Genomic DNA, 19,224 nt, shown 5'->3' on the forward strand with positions numbered 1-19,224 from the left:
ACTATAGGAAGTTCATTAAAGGCTATTCAAGTATAATGAAACCCCTGAACGACTTAACATCTGGCTACCCACCTCTAGGGAAGCACCCCAAATCCAAAGAAAGGAGTGGCCAATACTACCACCCCAAAACTCCATTTCTGAACCGTTGGACTCCCGCCTGCCAACAGGCATTCGAGATGATCATTGGCAAGTTGACAACGTCCCCAGTTCTGGCCTTCGCAAATCCTGCACTCCCTTACATCCTTCTCACGGATGCAAGTTCCACCGGCCTCGGAGCGGCCTTATATCAGGAGCAGGAGGGACAGCTGCGTGTCATCGCTTACGCGAGCAGAGGGTTATCGCGTAGTGAGTCCCGTTATCCAGCTCACAAGCTTGAGTTTTTAGCGCTGAAATGGTCTGTTACAGAGAAGTTCAGTGACTACCTCTATGGCAATCAGTTCACAGTAGTCACCGACAGCAATCCCCTTACGTATATACTTACCTCAGCCAAACTCGATGCAACCAGCTACAGGTGGTTAGCTGCTCTTTCTACCTTCTCCTTTAAGCTTCAGTACCGCCCCGGAAAGCAGAATGGAGATGCTGACGCACTATCACGACGTCCCCATGGCGACCTGCGTGATGACCCCTCATCTCAAAAAGAGTGGGATAGGATCCGCCAGTTCACACAACACCATCTATCAGATCCAGGTAACATTGAGGCTGTGGATCAGGGGGTCGTTCGTGCCATCTGTGAGAGACAACTTATTTATTGTGCCAATGATGGAATGGGTAGTGATGGAAGTATCTCCCTGCCGAGAGCCTTGCCATCTCTGGGGAGGCTGTACCTGACAGCTTTGAGCAGGAAGATGAGCTTGGAGGGCTTCCCATCGTCCCGCACCTATCAGAGGCAGATCTCAGAGACAAACAGAGAGCTGACCAGTGCATTAAACATGTCATCTCGCAGATTGAGCGTGACGAGAAACCACCACCCGCTGTGAGAGCTTTGCTTCCGGACCTACCTCTGTTGTTGAGAGAGTTGACCAGACTTGAACTGCGGAAAGGCATCCTCTATAGAACACGCCAAGAAGAAGGTTGCATACAGTACCAGCTAGTCTTACCTGAAGAACTTCGTGAGACAGTCTTAATGAGCCTGCATGACAACATGGGTCATATGGGAAAAGACCGACGCTGGACTTGGTCAGAGCCAGATTCTACTGGCCGAGGATGGCCTCTGACATTGAGAGGAAAGTCAAGAAGTGTAACAGGTGTGTGCTCAGGAAATCCTTACCTGAGAGGGCAGCACCTTTAGTGAACATCATGTCAACAAGACCGCTTGAACTGGTCTGCATGGACTTCTTGTCCATTGAACCGGACAGAAGTAACACAAAGGACATTCTCGTGATCACAGATCACTTCACAAAGTACGCAGTGGCTATCCCAACACCAAACCAAAAGGCTCAAACAGTTGCAAAATGCTTATGGGACAATTTCATCGTCCATTATGGTATTCCAGAGAAACTGCACAGTGACCAAGGTCCTGATTTTGAGTCGCTAATCAAACAACTGTGTGAAGTTGCAGGCATACAGAAAATTCGAACAACTCCATACCACCCTAGGGGCAACCCGGTGGAACGCTTTTAACCGCACTCTGTTAGACATGCTTGGTACTCTGGAAAACCAGGATAAGTCACACTGGAAGGACTTCGTAAAGCCTTTGGTCCACGCGTACAATTGTACCAGGAGTGAAGTGACTGGGTTCACACCGTATGAGTTAATGTTCGGACGCCAGCCACGCCTGCCGGTTGACCTTGCATTCGGCTTACCTGTCAAAGAAGAGCAACAGAAGTCACACTCCCAGTATGTAAAGCACCTCAAATCCCACCTCGAGGAGAGCTACAAAATAGCTACAAGGAGTGCTGCCAAGGTAGCTGAAAAGAACAAAACGAGGTTTGACAAGCGTGTGACTCCTTCTGCTCTGGACATTGGAGACCGAGTACTTGTCAGGAATGTACGTATTCGTGGAAAGCACAAGCTCGCTGATAAATGGGAGTCCACTGTCCATGTGGTAGTGAGGAAAGCTGGAGACCTCCCCGTTTATACAGTAAAACCAGAGACCGGAGAAGGCCCCTGGCGCACGTTGCATCGAGACCTCTTGCTCCCATGTGGGTTCCTCCATGTAACACCAGAAGAGCAACCCAAACCACTCGAGCGCCGCAAGACACGCCAGAACATTCGCAGTGACCCAAGAGAAGTTGATCAGTCCTCAGATGAGGATGATATTATTCCTGTTACCTGGTCCCAAGGAGAACCAGTTCAAGAGGTAACCAGATATATTGTCTCGCGAGATGTTCCAAGACACCATGGTCCAAGCCATTCTAAAGAGAATCTGATGACAGACCTCAACAAGGTGACTGATGATGTTCCAGATAATGTGAGTAGCCTACCTGATGTTACTCCAGTCAACCGAGTAACACTGGACCTGAACTTACCTGGAAATGAACCTGTGGAAAGAGAGACAAACTTACCTGACAGTGATGATCTTGTGGAAGGCTCGGATGAGGACTGTCCTGAACAACTTCCAGTCCCCTCCGATATGCCAGAATGTGATGAGACAAATGTCTATGAAAATGAAGGAGAAGAGGAGATTAAGGAGACGGAGGAACAAGCACATACTGATGACCTAGTCAGGAGATCTGAGAGGAATCGTCAGCCACCTAGGCGGCTGGATTACACTGAACTGGGAACCCCCTTAGTCACAGTGGTGAAGTCACTCTTTCAAGGGCTGACTACTGTGTGGAACGACATTATAAGTGAGAGTGATGCGTCAACTCATTCCTTGTTCTGTCCCCTCCGGTTATAACCGTGTGAACATTGCCATGCACAGGGACGTGCATAAGTTTGAAGGGAGAGTGTAACCCACATAAGGGTACTGGAGTGCAATTCTCTACTCTGCCTGAGGGTGGCGCATACACCCCAGGAAATGTTCTAAATAAGAAAATAAAAACACCTTTCCTCCGGTGAAGACGCTGCTAGAAAGCATCAAGGACTGGTATGGAAATATCCTCTGAGGGATAGGAATTTAAATAACATTGAATAACAAATATTAAAATAGTGTGTGTCCATTAGGTTGAAAGCTTTGAGAGAACAACTATGGAAAACTTTTAAGCCGCGTTGACACTGCGAGCTCCTCAAGATACCTCCGGTAAGGATGATAATACTAATGCGAGTGTTATGCTGACTTTTAGCTCCGTTATGGCGCAAAATACCAGTTAATCTAAAACCAATCGGAGTTGTGACACTGATTCTTGCTGGTTGATACCATATAGACACAGATTCAGATTGTTTTATGTTGTTTAAGATGCTCATAAAAGATCGCTAATCGCGCTAGCCGCGTGCTAATCTTTAACACTTAAATGTGAATGTGTTTAGATTTGAGCTCTGCTGCTACCTCAGTTAAGCTAGTCACCACTGTAGGAGATATTTTATAGTATTCACGCTGCTAAATGTGACTTTATACTCTGTTCTGTTGACTTAGAAGTCATTTGATTGAGGGAATATTTATCCTCTTGTTGTCATTTGTAAAATAAAGGTGATTTAGTTCATTTAATTGCCAATATACATGTTTGATATGTATATGAGGAACAGAAGTTCATCTTAATTGTTAAAAAGAATAAATATATTAAAATTTGATGTTTAAAATGTTATTAAGATGCATAAATAGATTTAAAAAGTTTAAAAACATAAATATCTTGTTTCAGAAATTCAGTACATGATTGATTGATGTTCATTGGAACTGACCTATGTTATGTGGTGTGATGTGTACCTATTCATTTACATAATGATTAGAGTATTTATATCCTTTACAATTGGTTATATTTGATCTGACATTTGAATGGAGATAAATTGATCGGATTTGAACAGAAATGAGGCAATAGTAACTAATGCATTCTGTACTGTATGTATAGATTGGTTTTAAGAGAGGGATAGATCAATTTGAATCTGACCCTGGTGGTCAGTGGCGAGCCAACCGCAGAAGTCAGAGAACGGACCAAGAGCCTGGTGTGGCCAGCCGTGGCATCTTTGGAACCATCATCATCCCGTGCCTCCATTTGAAAAAACAGATAAGAACACACATAAACCTACCCGGGTAGTGAAAAGAACATACCGTACATACTCCAAGAAAACCACACACACACACACACACCAAGAACTTTCATGGACTCTTTCTTTGTTTGAGTTTGTTTATTTTGGGGTTTTTATTGTGCGCTTGTGCACTCAGGAAGCCGGCTTAGGTAGGCAGGGAATGTATGTAATTGTCTTTAATTTTGTATAATACATTTCTCAAACTTACCTGTTTTGTGTTATCTGTTCTCTGCTGACCTTTTAATATTTCAGGCTCCATAGTCGTACCTAGAGTTTCTGATATTAGCCCAAATCCAATTTATAGCTAATTCAACTAGTTATCGGTTACACTAACCTGAGAGCAGGGTTACATAGTACAAAGCAGTCTATGGCTACAAAACACACATATATATATATATAGTGACGGGAGGAGCCAACGACAGACACAGTGGGTGTGGCGTCAGGCCTCGGAGAGGCTTTTATTAAACAAAAATGATAAAATAAAGTGTCCAGGGGAAGAAGTGTCCAACCAAACGGGGGGATCTGGTGTCCTCGTTGTGCTGCGGGGCTCGTGAAGGAGGGCAGTGTTCAGAAGGGGAAGGGTCCAGGGAAGGGGCGGAGTCCGGTGGCCGCACCCGCTCCCACTCGGGTCCGGGTCGCGAGGGCGGCGGCTTCATCACAGCGGCGGCTCTTACACGTCGTCCACGGCCTTTGGCAGGACTTAAACGGCCCGACATCTCTGGTCCGACGGCCGTAATACGGGTGCGGCTTTCTCCCGGACCGCGTGTTCTGCAGCTCACATCTCCGGTGGCGCGACGTCCCTCTACGCACCCTTCCTGGACCCACGAGGACATCAGCGTGCATGCACGGGGGAAGAGTGCATGCACGTCTCTCGAGGAGAGGCGCGCTGGGCATTTAACAGCGGCGGTGATGAGGCTTCATTCAGTCCAGCTGCGCCTCATCACACGCCGCCAGCCCGCGTTGATCCCACGCCCCTCCTCTCATCCACCCACTCCAGTCGGGAGCCTGGTGAAGGGCGGCGAATAAGGGACGGGGTGGTGATGATGATGAGGGGGAGGGCAATATATATATATACACAGATATACAGATGTTCTTGGTATTAACATGCTCACAAATGTTTTTTTTTTTTGGTTGTTTGTATTTTATTGAATCAGATACCTGCACCACAGATGCATCCTGATGTCTCTTCAAACTGTTTTCCTCTGAGAGCGCTGTACCAACATCAGATGTTCAACTACACTGATATTCTATGTTAAAACAAGCTCCTTTTCTACTGATTATGTTTTTTCTTTCTTCTTGAATCCATGGAAAGAAGTAGAAACACTTAAATAACACACGTAAATATCAGGTATGATTTACTGGTTTCACTTGTTGAACCGAATCTGTTGCAGGAATGATTTAAAGTCTGTTCACATCTCTGTGGTTAGATCAGTGTGCACAATAATGTGTCTTTGACCTTCATTATGTATGTTTTGATTATACTGTGTTGTAAATAAAATACAAATAATTTAAAAAACCCTTTTTTTTCAATCTCACATTCTCTCTTACCTGCCTCAAAGTCACAGTCACACTGATGGGCTATCAAGGGCCATTAGGGGAGGGCCCTTTGTCTCTCAGGTGAGACTCACTTAATATTCAAGGTCATTGCCACTCCTTCGCATATAGTCTTTCGATCACAAAACATGTCTTGAAAATGATTTTCACATAATTTAAGTGTATATTTTAGCCTACAAGACTGATTACTCAAAAGTCTTTTTCAGAACTATTTAGTGTGGGTTTTAAGGCCTTATTTCAGCTAAATCCCCCCCCCCAAAACTTACTAACCACGCATTTTTTTTTCTAAAAAATGCAAACATGTACATCCATCTTGGTCACATATTATTGTAGCACAGTTTGTGCTGAATCCAAAAAAATTACATGTTGGTCAGTAGTATGTTTTAAGTAGCAGAAATAAGCACAAACATCAGGACATGTCAAAACATCTCAATTGCCCCACAATGATCTCAGACCCCAGAGGGTTAAGAAAAATGCACAAAAATCTAACCTTTCATTGGAGAATAAGAATTTAAAATGGGGGGAAATATCATTATGAAATAAATGTTTTTCTCTAATACACATTGGCCACAATTAATGGCACCCTTTTATTCAATACTTTTTGAAACCTGAACTGAACTTGAAAACAACACCACATGGTCATAATGTGATACTTTAAATTGAACTAAAATAAAGTTATGTTATTGCAAACAGAATACAATGAAGTGACCGTTTTGTAATAAGATGGAGACAGTTCTGTTCATAACAATAGATGGCTGATGGGAAAAGTAACAGGTACAGAAAGAAAGTGAAAAAAAATGAAAAAAGTAAACAAGCAAAGTGAGATGCAGAGAGAAGTTATGGAAAATGAAGAGGCTGAACAGGAAAATGGAAGTGAAGGTGCAATTCAAGAGAGAATTTTAATTATTTTTCATGGCCCCAGCCTAAGGTTTTAAACCTTTTTTTTTTCTTTTTTTTTTTTAATGTGATGGACATACCAAAATAGTTTTGTCTGTGGTTTCAGAATTTGTTGGGTGTATGGGATGGCCTGGATGAGCGTGAGATTTCCCGGCCTGAAATTTTGTCCCAGTCCTGCCCTGTCCTACATGGCGTTTGTTCAGCCTTGATACATTCATTAGCTAACAAAATTTTAAAAGTTATTTTGTGTTAATGTGTCAATATGACATGAGGTCCAGTTACCAGCGTGACACTAAAAACTTAAGTACATGTCAGAGCCCATACTTCTTTACTTTAACTTGAGTACAAAAGTGTAGTCAGTACTTCTCCATTTACCGAAATATTTTTTAAAAATGAGTATCTGTACTTCTATTTGAGGGAACGATGTGTGCACGTTTGCCATCTCTGAAAAACAAAGGACAAAGGATTTTATGGAGCTGTAGTGTAAGTACTTAAGTGAGAGGATGAGAAATAAGATTTGTGTCAAAACTTGTGGATTAAACCATGTCTCATACACTACAAATATAGAAAATTCTGGACTGTTGCTGTTCTGCAAAGATCACTCTGAACACTACAGGTAATCCTGAAAGATGTGAGAAAGATCCTAATGGTAACAGGAAAAGACCTCCAGAAAACAGAAACTTTGTCCACTATGAGCAAAATACTGAAACACAACGGTATCAAAACTGCCTGGATGGTCCACAATGCTTCTGTGAGAATTTTCTATCGATAAGACAAAATTTGAACTTCAAGCAAAATTGCACTGTGCTTTTAGCAAATGCAAATCAACTTCAAGCCCTCATCTCAACTGTGCATCATGTCTTAGCGCTACTTTGATGTCTCAGGGCCTGGACACCATGCAATTACTGAAGGAACAGTCAATTCTAAAGTGTATCAAGGCAATTTACAGAAGAATGCCAGGACAGCAGTTCATGTCTTTAGCTTCAGAGAGATTGGGTGATGCAACAAGGACATAAATCACACAAGTAAATCAACTAAAGAATGGCTTTAATCCCTTCATGGTATTGTTTTAAATGTAACAAATATAAAAGAAAAGAGCGCTGTATTTTTACAATTCAAATTCTGACATATAGGAGTAATCTTAAAATTGAAAAGCATGCACTGTATAATTTCAGCTGAATTTCCTATACATCTATGTCAATGATATAATCTTATTTTACTTATTAAATAAGGGTTTATACATATACTGTACATACAATATATTTCAAAATCTTCTCTGCATATACTAGAACTTAAAAGTAATGTTTTTTTGATTGTTTTTTTATTAATATCACAGTGACTTTGTGTATTAAAAAAGAAAATTTAATGAATGGAACTGAAGGAAATTAATTGAATTAAATTTCTTGAAAGAGCCTATAATAGCCTATAATCTTTTAAGAATGTGATTTCTAGCTGAAGTTAGCCTAGATTCATTAATGTTGTTAATATTGTATTGTACTACTACTATTTTCCATTTCCTCAAAACAATATAGTAACATTACTTGATATTATTTAAAACTGTGTTTAAAACATTACAGATGCCTATTACATTTATTATCTAAATTCACCATATGGTTGCTCTCCTGATGAAACACCTCTCCATCTTCCCCCTTTCTCCAGCTTATTTTGCTGTCACTCTCCAACCTCATGTTCTTCAGCTTTTCACTTATCTGGAAGACCAGCAAGAAAGAGTCAAATAAAACCTGACAAATCAGGTCACATATTGTATATAGGCTTCATATCATTAAACGCAAAATACATCAGAGATGACCATAAACTCTTCAGCAGCTGGAAACCTACAGTCATGGCCAAAAATATTGGCACCCTTGGTAAATATCATCAAAGAAGGCTGTGAAAATGAATCTGCATTGTTAATCCTTTTGATCTTTTATTTAAAAAATTCACAAAAAGCTAACCTTTCATTGGAGAATAAGAATTTAAAATGGGGGGAAATATCATTATGAAATAAATGTTTTTCTCTAATACACATTAGCCACAATTAACGGCACAGTTTAATTTGCCAGTTTAACAGCTCTAAATTTTCTCCTATAATGCCTGATGAGGTTAGAGAACGCCTGACAAGAGATCATAGACCATTCCTTCATCCAGAATCACTCCAGACCCTTTAGATTCCCAGCTCCATGTTGGTGGTGCTTCTCTTCAGTTCACCACTCATTTTCTATAGGGTTCAGGTCAGAGGACTAGAATGGCCAGCAGAAGCTTGGTTTTGTACCCAGTGACCCATTTTTGTGTTGTTTTTGAGGTTTGTGTTTGGATTATTGTACGGTTGGAAGATCCAAACATGGCCCTTTATAAGATTTCTAACAGAGTCAGTCACTTATTGATTTTTTTATCTGTTGGTATTTGATAGAATCCATGATGCCATGTGTTTAAACAAGATGTCCAGGACCTCCAGCAGAACTATAGGCCAACAACATAAAAAATACAGCAGTATATTTCATTGTAAATATGGGTACTTTTTATCCCTGTGTTCACCAAACCCATCTTGAGTGTTTGCTGCTAAAAAGCTAATTTTTTAGGTTTCATCTGACCATAGAAGCCAATCCCATTCGAAGTTCCAGTCGTGTCTGATAACTGAATATGCTGGAGTTTGTTTTTGGATGAGCTAGGAGAATTTTTCTTGAAACCCTTGAAACCCTCCCAATCAACATGTCCTAACCCTAACCCTAACCCTAACCCTATCCTTGGAACAGTCAACTGAAGACTACTGGTTCATCGAAGTTCCCTGGAAGCATTACAGCAAAACAGGAGATCGGAGATATATGACGGAGCCAGTCCATGCAAACCCTTATAAACAAACAGCAATGTTTTAAAATGGATACGATATTTAACTGGGAGCCAGTGAAGAGAGATCAGCACTGGTGAAATGTGTTCCCTCTTCCTTGTTCCAGTTAACAATCTAGCGGCAGCATTTTGAACAAGTTGAAGACGTGACAATAGGGACTGTGAAACACCCAAGTACAATCCATTACAATAATCTAATATGGATGAGATAAAAGTATACCAAGTATTCATAATAGTGGATTACAGCCATCCATCTTAAATAACTGAACTTCAAAACTAGAAAACGATTCTGAGGCGAGTAGACGACATTTTAAATTATTTCTAAAGATAGTAGCTAAGCCCCCACCACGACCGACTGATCTTGTCCTGTTAAAAAAGTTATAATCTTTGGAACAAACATCAGAGAGTGCACCAAGTTCACCAGCCTTTAGCCTCGTCTCAGTCATAAACAGGAGGTCCAACTCATTAGATACAATTTATTCATTAATTGCAAATGTCTTGTTTGAAATCGATCTTATGTTTAGCAGCTACATCCTCACTTCAGTGGAGTCCATTTCCTGATGAGTGGATTGATATGTTGTAGGATTATGTTGGTGATGCTCCGACGACGGGGAATAATCCAATGAACGAAGGTTGCAGGGATTTACTCCTCGTCTACAGACCCGTAGTCTTGGAGAAGTACTCCTTGACGAGAGCACCAATCCTAGTTGCTCCGGATAAACAGACACGGCACCACACTTAAGGGACGGCGAATACGAAATCTGGCCGTGGTCAGAGCTAGAAGCCAGACTCTGAGAGTCTGTATGACTCAGGCCTGCAAGTGACGATGCGCGGAGGTACCTCCTCACGCGTACTAACACACCACTTTGGCGTGTTCCCCGTCTTCTATAGCGTTTCTTCCTCTGATGATATTCACCGTCCGATAAGCAACGTATTTCAGATGGCAACATAGACAGGAACGGGGGATCAGGAATCTTGTGTAGCGCCCCGGCCCTCCTAGGTATGTCCTGACCTAAGTTCTAAAAGGCGGAGCACCGGGTTCTTTTAATTGGTGTCTCTCGACTATATGTTTAAGCCCCAACCCTGATACCAAGTTTTAGAGAGATGTTAGTTTCCTAAATAACTAATATGAAACATGTATCCAAACAAAGTGATTTATTTACTAAACAGAATAAAAAAATTAAATAAAAAAGGAAAGTACAATATATAATTATATTTATATATATTTAGGATGGTATAAAGATCGGATATGAATATTCAGCGGATATATATATTAGTAATAACCAATAGGTACTTTCAATATTAATAAGTACAGATATTAATACTCAATACTGGTAAGCCAGTGATGCACGGATTAGAATACTTAGGGAAATATCCCAAATTTACAAGATTTACTCTGTTATATTTCCCAGTTAGGAGGCACTAGGTGTACACTCCCTGTATCACAATATATGAATGTCCAGTGAAATATTAAATCCACTTACTTCACTCACTGCTTAGTGCACTTATATAACACTAGTATAAAAAAAAAAAACACGTTTCACCTTTTATGAACTGTAACTGTAAACTTAATATACTATTTCAATAAACAGCATATAACAGTGGGCCCACTCAGACTATAAACACAATCAAATCCAACCCCTATGCAGGCCTGATTCGTTGCTTTGGTGCGTAGTGGACTTTAAAATGCAAACTGGCCTCTTCACTCTTCTGTGAGCTAAAACAAAACCATTAAACAGTACCTGCATTCCATCCGCGGTCTCGATCTTCACCCAGCCCGGCTCGCACAAGCCTCACCAACAGCCGTCGGTCCAGGGCTGTTTCTAGCCAATTTGATGCCCAAGGCGAAATCCCTATTGGCGCCCCCAAATTATATATAATATATATATATTTTTTTTTATAAGTTTCTTTTCAGACACCAGTTTCTTCTTGAATTGAAATTGGTTGTCATAGTAACAACACTGATTTGTGGAGACTGAGTTCCACAAATCTGAATACATTATTTGTAAATTGACTTAAGATAAACATTTTGCACAATTTATTAACTGTAATATCATTGTGTTAACACTAGATGTTGGTATAGCCCTATGTAACAATCCCTAGTAGCTAAGACATTGCACATAATATACACATAAATCACACATAAATTAATTTTATTACATTTGGATTTGGATACATGTGTAGATACTATCAATGGCTACTTTTTGTCTTTATCTGTTTTTTGTTCAATTATTTTGTTGTTGTTGCTTGAAACATTGATTTAAAGTGTCAGTTATTGCATTACTATTTCAGTCAAACCTATAAAACCCTTTGTTGCCCCAAACTACATATAAAAGCCTGATCAGTGGCATAAAGTAATCAAAGCTACTTAATCCTTTGCTACTCATTAACGCGTGAACTTCCCCTTTAAATAATGTGACGCTCTGCCCTCTATGTGTATGGTGCTTCTCCCATTAAGTGCTGTGTTAGAAGTGAATGAATTGATCAGGATTTCGACACCTCCATAAGGATGTATTAAACTCGACAAAGCGGTTTAATAAAGGATGTATTGATCTTGTGAATTAGCAAATTTTACTATACCAATATTTTTTAATTGGCTGTTAAAGTTTATATGGGAATATTACATGACATGCTGATCCTTGCGCATTGGCGCAAAAACGCACACCTTTTGGACAAATCTTTCAACACGATTCATCTGCCGATTCAACTGCCACAAATACTGCCTAAACAAAATACTGATTTTGTGCATTTTATTTACTGTGCCAATATTTTAAATTGGCCTTTGAACTTAGCTTTACTGCATGGCAAAAAATTAAAAAGCGTTACCTTGCCAAAGCACTGACAGAGCCCATTGATCTAATGGCGTTGATGAGTGCTCCAAATGCAAGCATGCAACAATCAGGCAGCAATTTAGAGCGCTCTGATCCAATGGCATACAGGCATCGTCAGATTGACAGTACTCTAGCCCAATGATGTTGGGGATCCAGTGGGGGCGGCAGTCATATTTCAGGGTGACCATGCCACTCTTTATCACAACCCTGCTAAAATATAGTGCCAGTACGTGCGCTCTTGGCGCCCCTTCAGCTGGTGGCGCCCTAGGCGACCGCCTAGCTCGCCTATGCCTAGAAACGGTACTGCGTCGGTTAGGGCTGTAAGATTCCGAAATTTTGGAATCGAGTCCGATTCCGATTCCTGGTTCTGGAATCGATGGGAGTCGATTCCGAGAATCGATTCCTCTGTTGTTTTCGATTCTTTTTCGATTCTTGTTTTTTTTAGATCGAAGTAACCTAATCTCGCCATGACTGCAGGATATAAAGGTGGTAGAAAGTATCCTTCTCATAATATGAAGCTTTATTTGTAAAAAATGACAATAAATTTCTATAGCTATGATTGATTCTTAAATTGTAATTTTGTCTGCTTTGCCCATGAAATTAGTCATAGCTCACTGCTCAGCAAGGACATGCATTTATCACATGAATTGAACAAGACATAAAGTGTCTCAAATAAAAGTGCAGTTAAGCTGAATGAAGTTTTCTTTGACTGTATGCTTTGGATAAAATTAACAAACTGTACATTGGAACAAAATAACCAGAACATTAACAATAACACTGATAGAGCTCGTGGTTTATCTGTCAATCAGATGCGCTCTCGGCCACTGATCTATGCTCGTGACGTTTTCTTTTAGAATTATCATTGGCTGATAGAAATAAAAATAGAATTTTAGATGGAAATAAGATCCTCAATCACGTCATGATCTATTCTGTCGTGCAGCGCTCAAAATTGTGGACAACATACGCCAGTTTTTTTTTTTTTAACTGGTTCATTAAAACTATCCGAAAGAACCTTTTCGTGGAAACGAATCAGACTTCTAATCACTTTTAGCGAGCATGAGGCGAAGGGTAAATATAAAAATGAAATAGATCTTTTATATATAAAAAATAATCTTTTATCTCACAACTCTCAATTACCACTTAAGTACCATTACCACTTTTATCGAGCATGAGGGAGGCGAATGGTGCTTCTCAAACGGAAGGCTGCATCCTCAAATTATGATGATGCAGTACCGACTCGTTTTCTTTCAGTTTATTTTCGTGAATTTAAATGTGTGCAGCCTTCATAGGATGCATCCTTCCGTTTGAGAGGCTCCCATAGATAAGCTTTGTTGAACTGAAAAAAAGCTCTGAATGATTAGTCGATTCCTCTTGATGGAATCGATTCCAACCTTTGGAATCGACTCTCGATTCCCAATGCCTCGGAATCAAGGAATCGATTCTTTTTGGAATCGATTCCCAGCTCTAGCATCGGTTCCTCGAGGCCGGAGGAACACCCAACACTCCCGGTATAAGAGGACCTGTGAGCGTTTCCGGTGGCTCCACAGGACTATCTGATCTCCTCTTACATTTCCCCCGTTGAATGACGGTTTTACTTAAACAGCACGACGAACAATATAACAAATCTACAACCTTTCAAACTGAAAATCGCTGTATTCACACACAGGCCTCAATGTCTTCCACCCGTGAACGAATCAAAAGAAATAGTTAACACAGTTCTTGTGTATAATCTTAAGCCGCCTTTCCACTGCACACGACATTTGGACATGACTGTCGGAATTCGCCCCCTAGTGGGAGAGAAGCATTCCTTGCGGTCTCGGAATATCCAATTCTTTATGATACATCTCTTGAATCATACAGAGATGTTAACAGAAAAAATGAAGCATGGAAGCGAGTGGCTGAGATTGTCGGTCTGTCAGGTGTGTTTTGTTTGCAAAATGTGCTGTATGTATGCAAACCCATAATTAGCATCTAGCCAATATTTCCATGCAGTTGTAGTCCGTATTTCTCCGTGCATTCACCATGGTGGAATGAATGAATGAATGAATGAATGAATGAATGCAAATAATAAACAGCATAGACCGCCAATAATTTTGGAGGGAACATGGAGACAGCATAAAAAAAAAACAATATAAATATTAAAATAATAATTTATCACTTGTTTATGAATAATAATAATGGGTTTTTAAAAGTAGTAAGTTTTTCTGATAAAGATTAACAAAAAACTATTAATAATTCTCATCTCGCGCACACAGACCTGATTGGACAACACTGGAATACATCACATCCGGTTGGGCGGTCGCATACGGTCTAGCCGCAGAAGTTCATATATTTGAACGCATCCGCAGCTCAAATCGGATCCGAATTTTCCGCAATTGATCGTTCATATGATCGGAACTCCACGCAGCTCCCGCACTACTCCCCATTCGAAATGAATGACTTCCGGTCTGTCGCTTGTCGTTCATCGGAGATAGTGGAAAGGCGGCTTAACACTTAAACAAAACAAAAACAGATTTCTGAAATGAATATATTTAACTCGAGTTTTTTTTCGGTTTTACACGGTAGGGTTCGATCGGAACCAACCTGTTCTCACACCACTTCTCTTATCGTCTATCTCCTCCGTTCTCTCTTTTTAGATTTTTTAGGATAAACCAATCATGTCAGACTTCCCTATATTGGAGGCGGGCATTAACTAATAAACATCCAATCAAATAGGAATCAATCGAACGTGATAGCGAAAACCACGTTTTAGTTCAAGTACATATCAACCAACCCTTAGAGTTTCATGCAAAAAGGGGACACACATTTTTACAAGCTCTTTGTACAAGATGCATAGTAAAACATTTAAAAGTACGAATCTTAACAGAATATTGTTCTGTTAACTAACTTTCACTAATAGCCTATATGCATTATAACAGCATTCTGATCCGCCATCTTGGATCACTGCTCTGGGTGTGTGTGTGTTCACTACTGTGTGTGTGCACTTGGATGGGTTAAATGCAGAGCACAAATTCCGAGTATGGATCACCATACTTGGCCAGATGTCACTTCACTCACTCACTCATATAGAGGGCTCACCACAAGGTGAACACTTTTCCAAAAAACAAAAAACAAAAACAAACAAAAAAAAAACATTTAAAAAAGCCAGACCACTTCTGGAAAAGCTTTCTCTGGACGGCTGAAATTAAGATAAACCTGTACCAGAATGACGGGAAGAAAAGATTATGGAGAAGGCTTGGAACAGCCTCATGATCCAAAGCATACATCATCCGTGAAACATGGTGGAGCAGTGTGATGGCATGAGCATGCATGGCTTACAGTGGCACTGGGTTACTGGTGTTTAGTGATAATGTGACAAAAGCTGAAGTGTATTCTGAAGCGTATAGAGGTATTCTCTCTGTCCAGGTTCAGTCATATGGAGCAAAGCTGATTGGGCGGCGCTTCATAGTAGTCTACATACAAATGGACAATGACTCAAAACACATAGCAAAAGCAATCAAGGAGTTTTTGAAGGTAAAAAAGTGGAATATTCTGCAATGACCAAGTCAATCTCCTGATCTCAACTCGACTGAGCATGCATTTCACTTGATGAAAACAAAACTAAAGGCAGAAAGACCCACAAACAGACAATATCTGAAGCCTGGCAAAGCATCACAAAGGTGGAAACCCAGTCTTTGGTGAGGTCCATGAGTTCCAGACTTAAAGGTGCAATAGGTGATTGTCTTCAGAAACATTTTTTGTTATGCTTGTTGAAAGTCTCTTCACATCCCGATAGCAATCAGTAAGTTAAGTATAGTCTAAATGTATTTATCTGTATTTATTAGTGCTGTCAATCGATTAAAAAAATGAACTAATTAATCACACTTTTTTTTTCTTGAAATTAATCGTGATTAATTGCCATTAGTCCCACCTAACATTAAAGTTTTAAAAATACTTTTATATTGCAATAATTTCACATTAAATCTTCAAATTAATGTACAAACAACATAAAAACAGTATATTTTAAATATTTATTTAATGGCATTTTTTATATATAACTGAAGGCTAGTATCACTGAGACCGCTACTGATGTCTCTATAAAATAGTTTTTCACCCTAATATTTAACCATTGACTATAGCCAATCGACATTACAGTATAACTGAGAGCTATCAATTTTAACATTTATTAGACTTAAAAAATAACTTCTAATATAAATGAACTTAAAACAATCGGTAACACTTTATAATAACGTAGAGTTGTAAGTCATTTAAAAGTGATTAGTTAATGATGAACTAATCCTTTACAAAACATTCATAAGCGATTAATAAGTTATATGCTAACAATTTGTGTGTTTTGTTAATTCATAAATTATTAATAAGTGATATGTTAATATGATCTGTAAGTATAGATCTACGACTGATGAGTAGTATACACTTTAGATTAGGGCAGGGGGGTCAAACTCAGTTCCTGGAGGGCCGCAGCCCTGCAGAGTTTTGTTCCAACCCTGCTCCAACACACAAACCATGTATTTTTCAAATAAGCCTGAAGGACGTGATTAGCTGGATTAGCTCGTCATTTCAATGATTTATAAGTGATTAATAATATATTAACTAGTAACTTATTAACCATTTACTAAAGACCTGTTTGATCATTTCATGATATGCTATTTTTTAAGATAACTTACAACGGATTTGTTCATCGTTAGCATATTACTTAATAATCATTTGTGAATGTAAAGTCATGTTTTGTAAATGATTAGTTCATCATCATCTAATCACTTGTAAATGATTTATAACTTAATCTACAAAACAGATACAAATATTAACATATCACTTATTAATTATTTATGAACACAGTCATGTTTTGTAAATGATTAGTTCATCATTAACTAATCACTTATAAAATACTTACAACTGAACGTTATTATAAAGTGTTACCAAACAATCTTCACAAAAACCCATTATAATAAATGTCAGATTTCTGTGCCCTTCAGCAGAATACAGAAATTGAAGTTATCAAACTCTAAATTCTAAATTAAATACAGATGGATCCTTAAAGCTATAAAAGTGATTGATTTCCTCTTTTTTCTTTTGTTCTTTGATGAACAGAAATTACAGCAGCTGGGTTATTAGGTTATTTTTGGCTGCTATTTCTTTTAGAGCTGCCACAGTTGAATGTGACATGGATCTGACACATGGTATTTTCTCTCAGATCTATTGACCTTTTCTGATCCACTTCAGGTCTTAAGTCTCTACTAATGAACTGACAAGTTGATTTGGGTGTGTTAGATGTGGGGGACAGTGCTGGGCTGCCTTGAGGCAGTTTGGAAAACCATTTCAAAAACATGTTCTTTAAACGTGACTCATATAAAATATATTACATGCATGCACAGCATTAATCGCCTTTTTGGTAACTTCATGACTTAACGGACCACGACATTGCATCCACAGTTTATTTCACGCTTTGATATGAAATGATACAAACTACAGTGCACGACGGCACCATTTCTGTGCTCGTTTGACTCGTGCTTGAAGAAGCAGATGGAGGCCATCAAGCACATCCTGCCTCGGCGTGGGTCAGTAAAACCTCAAACATTCAAAAGTTTATCAAATATTCAAAAAAAAAAATAAAATAAATATAAAATATTCCTGTATGTCCTACAAGGCCATCTTATTTAACTCTGCTCTGAGGACACTTCATACACAACAACCTACAGAGGGGTCAATCATAATTCAAAAAAAGATTTAATGCAATTTAATTTAACACAGATGATAATAAAAAAGTTCTTTGAAATTAAAATTAATAACGGTAAGACAGAACCAGTACTGTGAACGCACCTCACTTCAAACTGTAACGGTCTGTATGTATATTATTTTCTAAACTTTAAATGCAGTGAAGTTTTTGTTCAAGCAGACTTTGTCGCTTGTGGAAACCTCACGCGAGCCTGAAAGATACTTAAAACTTAAAATATTATTTGCACTCTTGAAGACTGTTCACCAAAGACTAAATTTCAGTCCAGCAGAATTTTCTGCACACTTCACCACCGAGGCCAAAATTAGCATTAGCCGCTTAAACTCATAATCCCAGCAAGCATAATCGTATTAATATAGGTAGCGTACGCCGATTTTAATCAAAATATACAGGCATGTAAACACCTTAATCGCAGTATTGGCGCTCTGACCAAAGTGCGCATGCGCTTGTGACATATGAATAACGTGACTTGCACCTGTAATAATACGGAGATTACAAATGATGGCGGGGAAGAAAGCATCGCATTCTGGGAAGAACACAACTCGCTGCCACCAGTCTCTGTTCCTTACCCTCATCCAGAAACGGCGAGTAGAACGCGATGGGAGCGTATACGCAAACAAATTCCATCACATTTCTATAGCGCTGAAAAAGCGTGGAATAACCTAGCCATACAAAATCATTATGCATTAGACGTAAATAAATTAAATCAGCGGCTGGTAAACACACCTGCTCTTTCTGAGTCCAGCGTTTGTGCTAGTGTGCTAAGTTTAGGAAATTTTTAGATAAAGTCCAAATATTTTATTCAACCACCTAGATAGATTACATCTGAGGGTAAAAGAAAGAATGTGGTGTTCAGAGCATGGTACCTACAGTAATTATCAAAGTGGGAAGTGATGCCTTGGGGGCATTTGGCCAGGGGTGTTTTTACACCACATACAAGCTTTGAGAAGAAAAAAAAATGTTAATTAAATTAAAATGTTTGAAAATCTGTAAAACAACAAGTTTTAAAACACTTTTTTCTTACTGGTGAAAATTATTAGATGGTCAAATCTGTTTTCTCTCAGGTACATTACAAGCTTCACAGTGAACATTACTACATCACTCTCGTCAACGTAGTCCATATCAGCAACAAAATATATATCTTGACTCCATAGTGCTTATTTTGGGAAAATCCCAGGTATTTTGAGCAGTAGGATTATAAAAATATGCGCAAATATAAAATTAAATTAAGTAGTCTATATAAAA

General features: G+C 39.3%; 1 long non-coding RNA gene across 1 annotated transcript; it reads left to right on the forward strand.

The window, feature by feature from the left end:
- Positions 1–2,944: 2,944 nt before the first annotated feature.
- LOC131530556 (uncharacterized) lies at positions 2,945–4,329 on the forward strand. The gene is made up of 2 exons (XR_009268425.1): positions 2,945–3,181; positions 3,945–4,329. It is a non-coding gene; the product is annotated as an uncharacterized LOC131530556 (long non-coding RNA).
- Positions 4,330–19,224: the final 14,895 nt, after the last annotated feature.

Source organism: Onychostoma macrolepis, chromosome 02 (assembly GCF_012432095.1).
Source record: "Onychostoma macrolepis isolate SWU-2019 chromosome 02, ASM1243209v1, whole genome shotgun sequence".
NCBI classification, from domain to species: domain Eukaryota; kingdom Metazoa; phylum Chordata; class Actinopteri; order Cypriniformes; family Cyprinidae; genus Onychostoma; species Onychostoma macrolepis.